We start from the raw sequence: 16,782 nt of genomic DNA, 5'->3' as shown, positions 1-16,782 counted from the left end.
CTTACCGAGGAATTGGGATCTGACCACTGAAGTGTTCCATCATTCTTTTTAAAGAAAACCTTTTTGGGGGGGGGGGTGCCTGTATGGCTCAGTTGGTTAAAGGTTTGGCTTTGGCTCAGGTCATGATCTCACGGTTCATGTGTTCAGACCCCACGTCCAGCTCTGTGCTGACAGTGCAGAGCCTGATTGGGATTCTCTGTCTCCCTCTCTGTCTGCCCCTCTCCCCCTCATGCTTTCTCTCTCAAAAATAAATAAACCTAAAAAAAAAAAAACCACCTTTTTGTTGTTGTTGTTGCTAAATATACATAGCATAAAGCTTATCATTTTAACCATGTTTAAAAAAATTTTTTTTTTTTTTTTGAAAGAGAGACAGAGTGTGAGAGGGGGAGGGGCAGAGCAAGAGGGAGACACAGAATCTGAACAGGCTCCAGGTTCTGAGACTCAGGGCTGGAACCCACAAGCCGTGAGATCATGACGTGAGCCGAAGTCAGATGCTTAACTGACTGAGCCACCCAGGCACCCCTCATTTTAATAATTTTTAAGTGTATAGTTCTGTGGCATTAAGTACATTTACATTGCTGTGCAACCTGATGCCATTCTGATTTCATTCCTTTGTATGTTACCTTTTTTTTCCTTACTCTCGAGAAACTTACAGAATTTTCTCTTTATTCCTAGTGTTTTACAATTTAGTGCCTTTAGTGTGGATTTTTAACTTCATTGTGCTAGGGGCTTTATCTTAAAATCTGGCTATTTTTTGTGCTTTTTCTTGGATATTTTTCTCTTTTTCTGGAAAGCCTGAATTGATTCTCTGATTTTTATTCTATTATCTTTTCTATTTCTCTGTATTTGTATTTTATTTTTTGGTGTATTTTATTTTTGGGGAGATTTCCTTAAATTTGTCTTTCAAATCTTTCATTGAACTTTGTATTTCTTGTTTTAGAGATGCAAAATCATAACTCTCTGAGAAATACATTTTAGGTTTTTAAATTTTCTTGTATTCCCTAGATTATCTACTTCCTTTAAGCTTCCCCATGCCGGCCCCCCCCCCCCCCGCTTTGAGGTACCATCAGATGTTTGTATTTATAGGCATTCTTCAGGGCTGGTCAGTTTTCCCAGATGGAAGTCCTCCAGTTTCCTGCCTGAGGAGTTTGAAGTCTGACTACCAGTGCTTTGGTGCTGAGAGGCAGAAGGGGGCTGGGGATCTCTCCATTTAGTATATAGACTTCACTTAATCTTCTCAGTGTTTTTAAAGATTTAGCTTTTTATTAAATTAAAAATTTCCCTAGTTTTAATAAGGCATCTCACGTAGGTTAGCTGTGTCTAATGTCCCACAATCACACCCTCTCTGGTTTATACTTCAGAAAGTAAACCTAAAGTCTTCAGAGCATTTGCCTGGCTGTATTGGGTTGAAAGAGAGAATTTGAAGCATCTAACTGCTTCTTAAACACATTTTTAAATTGCTTTTCCATTTTTAAGTTCCACCCCACATTCCCTCCTGCAAAGATCCAATTCCTGAGCATTTCCTGGGTTCTGTAGTAGGAGTATGTATACTTCTGTTTGCCAACATTTACCCTCTGGTTCTTACACTGGTATGTTAATCAATTACCACACATTTATCTGCTTTCCAGCTTCTAATATTTGTTTAAATTCTACTCCTTCAGTCATTTACGTTCCCAGTTTCTTTGTCCTTGTGGATTTTTACCTTTTGTATTATTTTACTCTTATTTATAGTGAAGACTTAATTTAGGAGGGAGTAGAGGTAAATGGGTTTAATTCACATATTTCCATTTTTTAATAATTTTGTATACATATAAAATGTATCCACAACTAATATATAGTAGTGCTCTGTGTGTTTGAAAAATTTTACATATAGGGGCACCTGGCTGGCTCAGTCAGGAGAGCATGCAGCATGTGACTCTTGATCTTGGGTCAAGCCCCATGTTGGGTATAGAGATTATTTATTTTTAAGTAATAAATATAATAAAAAGTAGAAATAAAATCTTAAATAATTAAAAGGGTGCCTGGGTGGCTCAATTGGTTAAACGTCAGCTCTTTTTTTAATGTTTATTTTTGAGAGAGAGAGAAGGAGATAGAACATGAGTGGGGGAGGGGCAGAGACAGAGAGGGAGCCACAGAATTTGAAACAGGCTCCAGGCTCTAATCTGTCAGCACAGAGCCTAACGCAGGGCTCAAACTTGGGAACCGTGAAATCATGACCAAGAGCTGAAGTGGGACGCTCAACCGACTAAGCCACCCAGGCACCCCAAACGTCAACTCTTGATTTCGGCTTAGGTCATGATCTCATGGTTCCTAGGTTTCAGCTGTGAATCAGACTCTGCCCTGGCAGTGCGTAGCCTGCTTGGGATTCTCTCTCCCTGCCCCTCCCCTATTTGTTCTCTCTCTGTCTCTCAAAAGTAAATAAATAAACAAATTAAAAAAAATTAGTGAATGAGTAAATGAATGCATGAATAAAAAAAAAATTACCTATATGGGGGTGCCTGGCTGGCTCAGTTGGTAGAACATGTGACTCTTGATCTCAGGGTTGTGAATTCAAGCCCCACGTTGGGTGTAGACATTACTTAAAAACAGTAAAATCTCACTGGGTGTTATATGTAAGTGATGAATCACTGGGTTCTAGTCTGAAGCCAAGACTACACTCTATGTTAACTAACTTGAAAATTAAAAAATAAAAAAGTAAAATCTGTCTCAAAAATAAATAAACTTTAAAAAATTAAAGAAATTTTCTTTAATGTTTATGGGGGGGGGGGCGGCGGGCAGAGAGAGAGGGAGACACAGAATCTGAAGTGGGCTCCAGGCTCTGAGCTGTCAGCACAGAGCCTGATGTGGGGATTGAACTCATGAACCATGAGATCATGACCTGAGCTGAAGTCAGATGCTTAACCAACTGAGCCACCCAGGTGCCCCAAAACTTAAAAAGATTTAAAAGGTCAGAGAGATTATATGGCATTATACCATGATGTGAATCTAGTTAACATAATCTTTGGGAAGGAATATTCTAGGGTATTTACTTCTTATTTTTTCCTTATTTGTATATTCCATTTTTTTTCTTACAATAAAAATATTTTTTGTTAGAAGAAAAAATTGAGTCACTTCTAACATTTTAAAATAAGATGGGGCGCCTGGGTGGCGCAGTCGGTTAAGCCTCCGACTTCAGCCAGGTCACGATCTCGCGGTTCGTGAGTTCGAGCCCCGCGTCGGGCTCTGGGCTGATGGCTCAGAGCCTGGAGCCTGTTTCCGATTCTGTGTCTCCCTCTCTCTCTGCCCCTCCCCCGTTCATGCTCTGTCTCTCTCTGTCCCAAAAATAAATAAAAAATGTTGAAAAAAAAAAAAGAAAAAACAAAAAAAAATAAAGTAAGAATTAGGGGGGCATCTGGGTGGCTCAGTTGGTTAGCATCTGACTCTTGTTTTTGGCTCAGGTCACGATCTCATGGTCCATGGTTTTGAGCCCCATCTTGGGCTCTGTGCTGACAGTTCAGAGCCTGGAGCCTGCTTCAGATTCTGTGTCTCTCTCTCTCTCTTCCCTGCTCACGCTCTGTCTCTCAAAAATAAATAGATGTTATTTTTTAAGTTTTATTTTAGTTGAGAGAGACAGAGAGTGTGCGAATGGGGAAGGGGCAGAGAGAGGTAGAGAATCCCAAGCAGGCTCTGCGCTGCCAGTGCAGAAGCCCAATGTGGGGCTCTGTGGCTTGAACTCACCAAATCATCAGATCATGACCTGAGCCGAAACTAAGAGTCAGATGCTTAATGGACTGAGCCACCCAGGCGCCCCCAAAGGTTTAGAGGCTTACCTCCCAGGAACCAGGCACAAAGGCCAGCCAAATTCTTTATTATACAATAGTGTTAAAGCCCAATTCAACTATTAATAACTTCCTCTAGAAAGCCTTTACAGACTTTCCAAGGGACATGTTCACTGTTATAGTTTTTCTTTTTCCCTTATTAGACAGTGAACACTTTGAAGTTCCCCTGGTTTTAGTCATCTTTGCCTCTCTAATATTAGCACTATATCTGGCTTACAGTAGTAAGTAGTCTCAGTAAGTAATGAGCTGAAATATTTAAGATATAGCTCATGAGGAGATGAGAATTTCAGTATAGAATTGTTATTAGAGTTTTTAAAGATCAAATGAAATGAATAGCCTTACTTCATTCCTTCTTATTCTATTCATCATCATTTGCTCTTCTTTAAATATTTATATACCTTTTTTATGTGGATATCAAATTTACAAAAGAAATAAAAAGGAGATTTTGCTTTTTAAAATAATTAATCAGGGCACCTGGGTGGCTCAGTTGGTTAAGCATCAGACTTCGGCTGAGGTCATGATCTCGTGGTTTGTGAGTTCAAGCCCTGCATTGGATTGTCTGCTGTCAGCACAGAGCCCGCTTTCAGATCCTCTTCCCCCGCTCTGTCTCTGCCCCTCCCTGCTTTCTCAGGTGCATGCTTTCTCTCTCTCTGTTTCTCTCCCAAAAATAAACAAACATTAAAATAATTCATCAACGGTCTTTAAAGAGAAAACTTTTTTATTGCATTAAAATATACCAAATTTTCATTTACATTATTTGTGGGGACTACATTATCATATAATGTAAGTATAATCATGCTGAACATCAGAGAATCTTTGTTTCCTTCTAATCTTAAGGGGGAATAAATTCTAATGTCCTCTAATTTGTCCTGTCTGTGCATAGATAGAGCACTTAGTAAAAATGTAATAATATTCCCTAAACCAGACCCTGTTTTATAATTAAAAAATATTCTTTTTTAAAAATCTAAAATGTGTTATTTGAGATAGTTTCCCACTCATCTTGATTCAGGGTGCTTTTTGTGCTGCTTCTGTCTGAAGGAGCATCCTTCTGTAAGCCTTGCTTTTCCTCCTGTAGGCTGGCAGAAGACAGTGGAGCAGCCAACACACAAACTACTCTTGGTGCATGGCTAAAGATGGTAGTAATGTTGTAGCACTGTGGGCACCTCACATCCATGAAGCGGGAGTTGAGGCTCTGCAGCAGGCAGCAGGCACTTCTTGTGTTTCCTCTTCTCCTCTTCTGGGGACTGGTGGAAGATGTACTTCATGAAGGGCATGTTCTCATGGGAAGGTCATTACCTCCAGAAAGCCAAAAAACATATTCCCTTTTTTAAAAATTTATTTATTTTTGAGAGACAGAGACAGAGCGCAAGCAGAGGAGGGGCAGAGAGAGGGAGACACAGGCTCCAGGCTCTGAGCTGACAGCACAGAGCCTGACACGGGGCTTGAACTCATGAACCGCGAGATCATGACCTGAGCTGAAGTCAGACGCCACCCAGGCACCCCCCAAAAACATATTCTTAATATCTTTAGAATCTTTATCTGGGCTAGTTCCCATCAGATAGTATTTCACTGGGATATATCCTTTTTGGAGTAGTATATACAGTAGAAATTATTTGTGTGAGATTTATTTTTTTCCTGTTATGTAATTTTTCATTTGCATGAGATTTAAAAAAAATATTTTTTAATATTTTTAATAACTTCCTATCCTTTTTCATAAACTTTAAAACAGGTTCTGTTTTTAGAACAGTTTTAGATTTACAGAAAATTGAAATGATGGTAGAGAGTTCCATATACTTCTTCATCCAGTATTCATTATTATTAACAGCTTAGAGTAGATTTATTACAGTTAACAAAACAATATTGATACATTATTACTAACCATTTAAAATTTCCTCACCTTTTATCTAATGTCTTTTCTTTGTCCCAGGGGCCCATCCAGGATACCACACACATTACATTTACCAGTCATGTCTCCTTAGGCTCTTTTTGGCTGTCACAGCTTCTCACACTTTCCTTATTTTTGATGACCATAACATTTTTTTTTTTAATGCTTATTTTGAGAGTGTGATTGCATACACGTCAGGGAGGGACAGAAAGAGAGGGAGAAAGAATCCCAAGCAGGCTCTGCACTGTCCGCATAGAGCCCGATGTGGGGCTCATCCCAGAAACTATGAGATCATGACCTGAGCCAAAATCAAGAAGTGGACACTTAACTAACTGAGTCACCAAGGTCCCCCTTGACCTTGACAGTTTTGAGGAGTATTAGGGTGCTTCTCTGTTGGAATTTGCCTGATGCTGTTCTTATAATTAGATTGAGGTTATGGGTTTTTAAGTGTGTTAACCTTAAAAATGAAAGAGTTTATTTTACCAGCAAAAATGGATTTATTTTGGAATAACAGAGAATTGCAATTCAGGCCATGCAAGCTATGGTAAAGCCATAGGCAAATCCCACAAACAAAGGAGAGGAACATTATTTTATGGAGAAAGAGGAAGTTGTGAGAGGTTGTTTGGAATGAAAGTCCATTGGAAAACTAGAGTTTAGGATGATTTTCCATTGGCTGAATTGCAGAGTTAGTAGATTTTTTGTAGGAGATACAATGTACATCTTTCTCTGTTGGGAACTATAATTAAGGATTTTTTCCTTATGGTGATTCTCTTGTTGGGTCTGTAATTGACAATTCTTACTGTAATTGACATTGAGTGGTACAACTCTCCCTTACAGCCTACTCTTCTAGCATCCAGAGTGCACTTATTGAGGTGACCCTTTATTAATTTTCACGGGTGGAGGATCCCAGAGATACAGTGGTATTCTCATCACATCATTTCAAGGGTATACATTATTGACATGATTTATCATTGTTGATAATGACCTTAATCACCTGGCTGAGGTTGTCAGGTTTCTCCACTAAAGGTACTGTCTTCCCTTCTTTCATGCTGTACTTTTTGGAGGGAGGTCTCCATATACTTAAGGAGTGGGATTTATGGTCCCCATGCTTGCAGTTATATTTATATAAATTATTTGGAATTCTTATGCAAGGGAGATTTGTTCTCCATTTGTTTATTTAATCATTTCCTTATATCAGTGTGAACTCATAGATATTTATTTTTGTACTTTAGGCTATAATCAGATTTGGCTTTTGGGAGTTCATTTGGTTTGTCTCCTGTGTCCCTTTAATATACTTCTGTCACTTTAGGATTCTTGTTTTGTTTTTAGCATTTCCTTACTTTCTGACATTATAAGATGCTCAGGCTCATCTTGTATATTTCCTGTCCCAGTCCTGGAATTAGCCATTTCTTCACAGAACCTTGGTTTGTTTTATTGGAGAGTGGTATTAAAAACTAAGATTCTTGGCTTCAGGTGTGGTTTTTACAACTGGGGTGTCACTGATTCTAAGCACTCTCAGCTGACAAAGTAAGTAAATGTATGTGTATATGCATACATAAAAATATTTGTAGGTGTAATCATCTGTATTTTTATTAAGTTAAACACAAGTTAATATTCTAACTCTAATTCATTACCGAATGGAACATTTTATCCTTTTCTTCCTGCTTATCTGTAATTTCCCATTCCAAAAGTGAGAAACCTTCTACTATCTGTCATTCATTTACCTAATTGTTCAGGTCCAGTAAACATGTGTAATGGTTTCAGAATTGTTAACCTGTACACCTGAGGGAAACAGCTTCATTAGCAAGGGTACGATGCTAATGTGCAGTTCCATGGGCTTTTAGTTTTACAGACTCCAGTAATTTTCAAAGTTTTTTATGTCAGTACCTTTATTCAGTATCTTCGGTGAGGTTGTTTCATAGGTTTATGTATATATTTTTAAAAGTTTATTTATTTATTTTGAGAAAGAAAAAGAGAGCATGTGCAAGTGAGCAGGGGAGGGGCAGAAAGAGGGAGAGAGAGAGGATCCCAAGCAGGCTCTGAGCTGTCAGCACAGAGCCCAATGCAGGGTTTGAACCCACCAACCATGAGATCATGACCCAAGCTGAAACCAAGAACCATATGCCTAGCCAACTGAGCCACCCAGGTGCCCTGGTTTATATATTTTTATTATGGAAAATTTTGGGGTACCTGGGTGGCTCAGTTGGCTAAGCGACTGACTCTTGATCTTGGCTAGGTCATGATCTCATGGTTTGTAGGATCAGGCCCCACATGGGGCTGTCCACTGACAGCACAGCACCTGCTTGGGGTTCTCTCTCACCTTCTCTCTCTGCCCCTCCCATGCTCATTCGTGCACATGCTGTCTCTCAAATAAATAAAATAAGATTTATTATGGAAAATTTTGAACATATACAAAAATAAGGAGAGTATAGTGAGCCTCCATGTACCCATCACTAACTTCATGAAAATTATTGAATTTCTGAAATGAAATGAAAATTACTGACTTCATGGTCAATTGTATTTTATCTATACTCCCTCTTTACTAGTCAACATGTGATTTTTTTTTTCAATATATGAAATTTATTGTCAAATTGGTTTCCATACAACACCCAGTGCTCATCCCAAAAGGTGTTCTTCTCAATATCCATCACCCACCCTCCCCTCCCTCCCACCCCCCATCAACCCTCAGTTTGTTCTCAGTTTTTAAGAGTCTCTTATGCTTTGGCTGTCTCCGACTCTAACCTCTTTTTTTTTTTTCCCTTCCCCTCCCCCATGGGTTTCTGTTAAGTTTCTCAAGATCCACATAAGAGTGAAAGCATATGGTATGTGTCTTTCTCTGTATGGCTTATTTCACTTAGCATCACACTCTCCAGTTCCATCCATGTTGCTACAAAGGGCCATATTTCATTCTTTCTCATTGCCACGTAGTACTCCATTGTGTGTATAAACCACAATTTCTTTATCCATTCATCAGTTGATGGACATTTAGGCTCTTTCCACAATTTGGCTATTGTTGAGAGTGCTGCTATAAACATTGGGGTACAAGTGCCCCTATGCATCAGTACTCCTGTATCCCTTGGATAAATTCCTAGCAGTGCTATTGCTGGGTCATAGGGTAAGTCTATTTTTAATTTTCTGAGGAACCTCCACACTGCTTTCCAGAGCGGCTGCAACATGTGATTATTTTGAAGTAAATCCTATACATATTATTTCCTCTGTAAATATTCCCAAATAAGACTTACCATAATTTAACCACTCCCTATTGAAAGATACTTAGTTTTTATTACAAACAGTAGAACTATAAATATCCACTTACATTTATCCATTTACGTTATCCATTGACTGCAGGGTAAATTTCTAGAAGTTGAATTGCTGAAACAAATATATAAGCATTTAAAATTGAGAAATACTGCCAAAATTTTTTTATTCCTGTCAAGACTAAATGAAAATGTATCCTTCTCTGCATCCTCACCTACACTGGTTTTATCCAACTTTTAAACATTTGGCAATATGAGATCTGAAAAATGATATGTATCTTTCTTTTTTAAAAAATGTTTTCTTAAAATTTATTTTGAGAGTGAGAGAGAGAAAGAGACAGACAGTATGAGCAGGGGAGGGGCAGAGAAAGAGAGAAAGAGAATCCCGAGTAGGCCTCATATTGTTAGTGCAGAGCCTGACACGGGGCTCAGTCCCATGAGCTGTGAGATCATGACCTTAGCTGAAATCAAGAGTCAGTTGCATAATTGACTGAGCCACCAAGGTGCCCATTTTTGTTTTGCATTTTAAAAATTGGATAGGACATTTTTCCTGTCTTTATTGTCCTTTTTTTTCCCTTCTGTGAACTGCACATTTAAAGTCTTTGCTTGTTTAAGAAAAGGAAATAAATTGGGAAGCCTGGCTGGCTCAGTCAGTGGAGCATCTGGCTCTTGGTCTTGGGTTCATGAGTTTGAGCCCCATGTTGGGCATGGAGCCTACTTAAAAAAAAAAAAGAAAGAAAGGAAATAAATTGTCACAAAGGTGTGATTTCCTTTCCCAAACCATCATGTGCTGCCATGTCTCCCTTTTTCCCTGTTTCCAGTTTGTATCACCAACTCAGGAGTAGTACTTATGTCTCTCTTTTATTTTTTTAAATTTTATTATTTTTTAAAATTTACATCCAAATTAGTTAGCATATAGTGCAACAATGATTTCAGGAGTAGATTCCTTAGTGCCTCTTATCCATTTATCCCATCCCCTCCTCCCACAACCCCTCCAGTAACCCTCAGTTTATTCTCCATATTTATGAGTCTCTTCTGTTTTGTCTCCTTCCCTGTTTTTATATTATTTTTGTCTCCCTTTCCTTATGTTCATCTGTTTTGTCTCTTAAAGTCCTCATATGAGTGAAGTCATACGATTTTTGTCTTTCTCTGACTAATTTCAATTAGCATAATACCCTCCAGTTCCATCTACGTAGTTGCAAATGGCAAGATTTCATTTTTTTTTTTTTTGATGGCTGAGTAATACGCCATTGTGTATATATACCACATCTTCTTTATCTAGTCATCTATCAATGGACATTTGGGCTTTTTCCATACTTTGGCTATTGTGGATAGTGCTGCTATAAACATGGGGGTGCATGTGTCCCTTTGAAACAGCACATCTGTATCCCGTGGATAAATGCCTAGTAGTGCAATTGCTGGGTCATAGGGTAGTTCTATTTTTAGTTTTTTGAGGAACCTCCATGCTGTTTTCCAGAGTGGCTATACCAGCTTGCATTCCCAGTAGTACTTATGTCTCTTTAATGAAGGTAAATACCTGCCCTTCTTTTTTTTTCCTTCTGCCCTTTTTTCACCCACCAAAGGTATCTCTCTGTTTTCTGTGCGTCCTAGAAATAGTCAAATTGTTTATCAAACAGATGGTTTTAAATCAGCTTCTGAGGGAGTACTCTAGGGAAATATGCCCAAGAAGCATCAGGAAGGATTTCTACAGACAGATGGGGGAATGTTTGTAATTGTTTAGCAATAAGTATGCCCAGCAAGTATCACTTCAGCCTGCTTTGTTCATCTGTTCAGTCTTTCCACATGAACAGAAGATATGTACTCTGACTTTTGCTGCTTGCCATTTTGATGGCATTTTCAGCCTTATTTTTGTCAAAGTGAATTATCTGTCTCCATCAATTTTGGACATATGTGTAATCAATAGTATTACTGTTGGTTTCTTGATGTAGGGAAAATAGCGATTGCATTCTGTCCTGAATTAAATGACAATGTTAGAGTGTAAGAATGTACGACAGACTGATTTTCTTTGCTTATGTATTCTTTAAAAACAGCTGTTCAAAATCTCATACACATAGAAATTGTTTGCCAAGCATTTGAAGCCATCTTGTTTTACCAGGTGGCAGCTGCTGCTGTTTGTTGGGACCTAATTTAAACCACAGACATGAAATAGTGTCCTTGTTTTTAAAAAGAGAAAGCATGATTTCTTGAAAAACATCTTTACGGAGATACAATTCACATACGAGACAAGTCACCCATTTAAAGTGTACAATTCAGTGGTTTTTTTTAAGTCTATTTATTTATTTTGGGGGGAAGTGGGGCAGAGAAGGAGGAGAGACAGAGGATCCCAAGCAAATTCTGCACTCTCAGCGCAGAGCCTGAGGTAGAGCTCAATCCCAGGAACGGTGAGATCATGACTTGAGCTGAAACCGAGTTGGACGCTTAACTCATGGAGCCACCCAGGCACCCCCAATGGTTTTTAATATATTTGCAGCATGGAACAACCATCACCACATCAATTTTAGAACATTTTTATCACCCCTAGAAGAAATGCTATACTTATTATAGTCACTTTCCATTTCCTTCACACCTCCTCTCAGCCCTATGCAGCTGCTTTCTGTCTCTATAATTTGCCTATTCTGAACATTTCATATAATTAGAATCATGAGATAAGAGGTCTTTTGTGATTGGCTTCTTTCACTTAGCATGCTTTCAATGTTCATATATGATTGTAGCATATATTAGTACTTCATTCTTTAAAAATTTTTTTTTCTAGTGTTTTATTTATTCTTGAGAGAGAGAGAGACAGAGCACAAGCAGGGGAGGGGCAGAGAGAGAGGAAGACACAGAATCTGAAGCAGGCTCCAGGCTCTGAGCTGTCAGCACAGAGCCTGACGTGGGGCTTGAACTCAAGAACTGTGAGACCATGACCTGAGCCGAAATCGGACGCTTAACCAACTGAGCCACCCAGGTGTCCAGTACTTCATTCTTATAATGGTTGGTTGAATACTGTACCATTGTATGAATATACCACAATTTATCCATTCATTAGATGGTGTATATTTGGATTGTTTCTACTTTTTGGCTAGTATGAATAACGCTACTAAGAACATTCGTGTACGGGTTTTTTATTTTTTGAGAGAGAGAGAGCATGTGCATGTGTGTATGCGAGTGCATGCATGCGTGAGCAGGGTAGGGGCAGAGGGAGGGGGAGAGAGAGAATCTCAAGCAGACACCATGCCCAGTGCGGAGCCTGACTTGGGGCTTAATCCTACCATTGTGAGACCTGAGCCAAAATCAAGAGTTGACACGTAACTGACTGAGCCACCCAGGCTCCCCTTCTAAAAGTTTTATAGTTTTAGCTCATTCATTTAGATATTTGACCACATTTTTGAATTTTGAATTTCCTTTTTTTTTGAAAAATTTTTTATTCATTTTTAGAGAGAGCATGTGAGGGGCAGAGAGAGAGGGACAGAGGAAGAATCCCAAGCAGGTTCTGCACTGTCAGTAGGGCTGATGTGGGGTTCGAACTCACCAAATGTGAGACCATAACCTGAACTGAAATCAGGAGTTGGATGCTCAACTGACTGAACCACCCAGGTACCCCGACCCCATTTTATAAGAAATTTATTTATTTTGAGAGAGGGAGGGGCAGAGAGAAAGAGAGGGAGAGAGAATCCTAAGCAGGCTCCATGCTGTCAGCACAGAGTCCATTGTGGGCTCAGTCTCATGAACTGTGAGATCATGACCTGAACTGAATGAAATCAAGAGTCAGACGCTCAATGGACTGAACCACCCAGGTGCCCCAGATATTTGACCCCATTTTGAATGTGCCATGTTTGTTTTTTTAGTATTTTATTTTTTTAACTTTATTTTATCTTGAGAGAGAGAGAGAGAGAGAGAGAGAGAGAGAAAGAGAATCCCAGGTAGGCTCTGTGCTGTCAGCACAAAGCCTGACATGGGGCCCAATCTCATGAAACATGAGATCATGACCCAAGCTGAGATCAAGAGTCAGACGCTTAACTGACTGAGCCACCCAGGTGCCCCTGCTTTTTTAATATTTTAAAGAGAGCGAGAGAACACACACGCAAGCAGGGAAAGGGCAGAGAGAGAATGGGAGAAAGAGAATCCCAGGCAGGCTCTGCTCTGTCAGCACAGAGCCTGGTACTGGACTTGATCCCACCCCCCTGGGATCATGACCTGAGCCAAAATCAGGAGTCAGATGCTCAACTGACTGAGCCACCCAGGTGCTCTAATCCCATTTTAAGTTAATTTTTACATGTGGTGTGTGATAGGAGTCCAAGTTCATTCTCTTGCATATGGATATCCAGTTGCCTCAATGCCTTTTTTTTTTTTTAATGTTTATTTATTTTTGAGAGAGAGACAGAGTGTGAATGGGGAAGGGGCAGAGAGAGGGAGACATAGAATCCAAAGCAGGCTCCAGGCTCTGAGCTGTCAGCACAGAGCCTGATGCGGGGCTCGAACCCACGAACTGTGAGATCATGACCTGAGCCTAAGTCGGACGCTTAATCGACTGAGCCACCCAGGTGCCCCAATGCCTTTTTTTTTTTTTTTAAGTAGGCTTCACAGCCAGCTTAGAGCCCAATACAAGGTTTGAACTCATGACCCTGACTGAGATCAAGACCTGAGCTGACATTGAGTCAGATGCTTAACCGACTAAGCCACCCTGGTGCCCCTCAGGGCCATCAAATATTTTTTTTATTGGGGTGCCTGGGTGGCTCAGTTGGTTAAGCATCTGACTTTGGCTTAGGTCATGATCTCATGGTTCCTGGGTTTGATCCTCACGTTGGGCTGTGTTATGCTTACAGCTCAGAGCTTGGAGTCTGCTTCAGATTCTGTGTTTCCCTCTCTCTGCCCCTTTCCCGCTGTGTTCTCTCTCTCAAAAATAAATAAACATTTAAAATTAAAAAAAAATAAAAAATTTATATATAGAGAGAGAGTGAGCAGCAGAGGCGGTCAGAAGGAGAGAAAGAAAGAATCTTAAGTAGGCTCTGTGCTCAACATGGAGCCTAATGTGGGGCTCCATCCCATGACCCTGGGATCATGACTTGAGACAAAATTGAGAGCTGGATGCTCAACTGACTCAGCCATTTTTTAATGCCATTTTTTAATGGCATTTTTTAATGAGACTATTCTTTCCTCATTGAATTGTCCTGGCACAATTTTGTGATATTTAAGGTTCAGTTGGACATAGGGAAAATTTTACCATGTACATCCTAACACATTTTTTGTAACTCCACCCCAAATCAGTTTAAGTTTGCTGAAGTATGGTGGAAATCTCAGAGGCTTTCACTACTGTTAGGGAAGACAAAAAACCATTCAGGAAACAATATCTCAAAAAATAGAAATTATGCTGTTGACAGTTTACCATAACTGTAAACTCAATTTGGTTCTTTTGTTGTTGTTTCCTTTAAAAAATATTTTTAACGTTTATTAAACACAGCCAGAGTGTGGGCAGGGAGGGGCAGAGAGAGAGAGTGGGAGACACAGAATCTGAAGCAGGTTCCAGACTGCTCAAACTAGTGAACTGTGAGATCATGACCTGGGCCCAAGTTGGAGGCTCAACCAACTGAGCCACTCAGGTGCCTCTCTTCTCCTTTTATTTGAGTATAGTTGATATATAATGTTACATTAGTTTCAGGTGCATAACTTAGTGATTTAACAAGTTTTCACCACAAGTGTAGCTACCGTTTGTCCCATTACATCGCTATTACAGTATCATTGACTATATTCCTTATGCTGTGCCTTTTATTGCCGTGACTTATTCATTCCATTACTGAAAGTCTCCCTCTTCCCTTCACACATTTTGCTTCCCTTCCCAGCAACCATTAGTTTGTTCTCTGTATTTATAGGTCTGGTTCTGCTTTTTGTTAATTCATTTTTTTAAAGATTCCACTTATTAGTGGAATCATATGGTATTTATCTTTCTCAGTTGTATTTCATTTAGCATAATACCCTCTAGGTCCATCCATTTTGTCTCAGATGGCACAACCTCATCTTTTTTATGGTCATGTAATATTCCAGCGTGTGTGTGTGTATGTGTGTGTGTGTGTGTGTGTGTGTGTGTGTATACACCACATTTTCCTTATCCATTCACCTGTTGATGGACACAGGTTGCTTCTATATCTTGGCTATTGTAAATAATGCTGCAGTAAACATGGGGTTGCATGTATCTTTTCAAATTAGCCTTTTTGTTTTCTTTGGGTAAAAGCCCAATAGTGAAATTATTGGAAAATAATGGTTCAATTTGTTTCTTAAAGGCTTTTAAGGAGATACCTTCTATTCCAGCACACAGTCATTTCAGAGACAAAGGGAGGTGTTATCAGAACCAGGAGCAAATTGCTCTTCAGTTTATTCCCCATTTTAGTTTTTTTATAATTGTTTATCTATTTTGAGAGAACACAGTGTGAGCAAAGGAGGGACAGAGAGAGACACGTACACACACAGAGCCTGAAGCAGACTCCAGGCTCTGAGCTGTCAGCACAGAGCCCAATGCGGGGCTTGAACCCACAAACCACGAGATCATGACCTGAGGCAAAATTGGACACTCAGCCGACTGAGCCACCCAGGCACCCCAGTTCCCCATTTTAGTTTGTGACATCCTGGACTTTTGACACTGTCACCACTTGTCCCTTACTCCTCTTGTGTGTCTGCCCCAAATCTTCACAGATTTTGAGTAAGAACACTAGAAGAAAGAGCTCTAGAAGTGATTGTGTTGTCTAAGGATTTGAAGAGGTTTAGAATAAGAATACAGCAGGTGAACATGAGAAAAATACAGGATTAGGGATCAGATATGGTTTGAGAAAATTGGAAGGAGAGTCTTGTATAGAAGCATCATAACTAGACCTGAGTGGCTTCCTCTATTTGCAGAAGTAGTAAGTTCAAAATCTGTGTGGTCTGATAAGATCACCTGAATTTATCTTCTCTGGAACAGGAATAGGCTACCAACATAACTTTTACTGGCATTCAATATCTAGTCAACTTTCTTCCCCATCATCATTTTCTTCTTTTTTGATTATACCTTAAACTTGCAGGTTTAAGGTTTAAAAGAGAATGACAGATTCATATTTTTTACTGTTTGCTCTGAGACTAGAATTAGGTGATGCCTATAGTGCACTTGAAAGATATTTCACATTCTTCCTGCTCTCTAGGAGCTTTCAGTCTATTTTGAGAAAATTTAAGTCCTTGTTCTAGAGATATGTTGGCTAATATTCATAATGACAATGCTATTTGAGGTAATTTTTAGAAAGATGCAAGATGTAATTTAATATATGAATTTAAATAATGATGATATTATAACAACAGAGACCCAAATAATGGGTCCCTGACTGACTTTCCTCTTTTTTTAGAGTCCATTTGTGTTAAAAATACACAGAAGTTTTCTTGGATGGTTTTACTGCTTAGGACTATGCTTAACAGCCAAAGTTTCTCTCAAATGTGTCCTTAGGATTAGTTTTTTTTTTTTTTTATCTCTTTCTTGTCTGCAGTAATACCTCTTCTCAATAATGTGTACCTGAGTGAAATAACCACATATTGAAGGTATACACACTACTTACCAATGATGTGAATAAATCTCAGAATAAAACTAGAGGGATACATGGGTGGCTCAGTCAGTTGTGTGTCCGACTCTTCACTTTGGCTCAGGGCATGATTTCACTGTTTATGGGTTTGAGCCCTTCGTTGGGCACTGGGCTGACAGTGCCAAGCCTGCTTGGAATTCTCTCTCTCTCTCTCTCTCTCTCTGTCTCTCTCTCTCTGTCTGTCTTGCCCCTCCCCCACTCGTGCACCCATGCATGCGCTCTCT

At 39.5% G+C, this 16,782-nt stretch overlaps 1 protein-coding gene and 1 pseudogene across 3 annotated transcripts in view; one reads left to right on the top strand and one right to left on the bottom strand.

Moving 5' to 3' along the window:
• The window catches only part of USP54 (ubiquitin specific peptidase 54), a 137,841-nt gene that overhangs the window by 32,934 nt on the left and 88,125 nt on the right, over positions 1-16,782 (top strand). The gene's annotated exons all lie outside the window — the stretch shown is intronic.
• LOC121036792 (40S ribosomal protein S27-like) lies at positions 4,781-5,212 on the bottom strand (annotated as a pseudogene).

This window comes from Herpailurus yagouaroundi, unplaced genomic scaffold (genome assembly GCF_014898765.1).
Source record: "Herpailurus yagouaroundi ecotype Mexico unplaced genomic scaffold, PumYag 163, whole genome shotgun sequence".
NCBI classification, from domain to species: Eukaryota; Metazoa; Chordata; class Mammalia; order Carnivora; family Felidae; genus Herpailurus; species Herpailurus yagouaroundi.
Note: the sequence above shows the minus strand (reverse complement) of the source record. Positions and strands in the feature narration are given on the sequence as shown.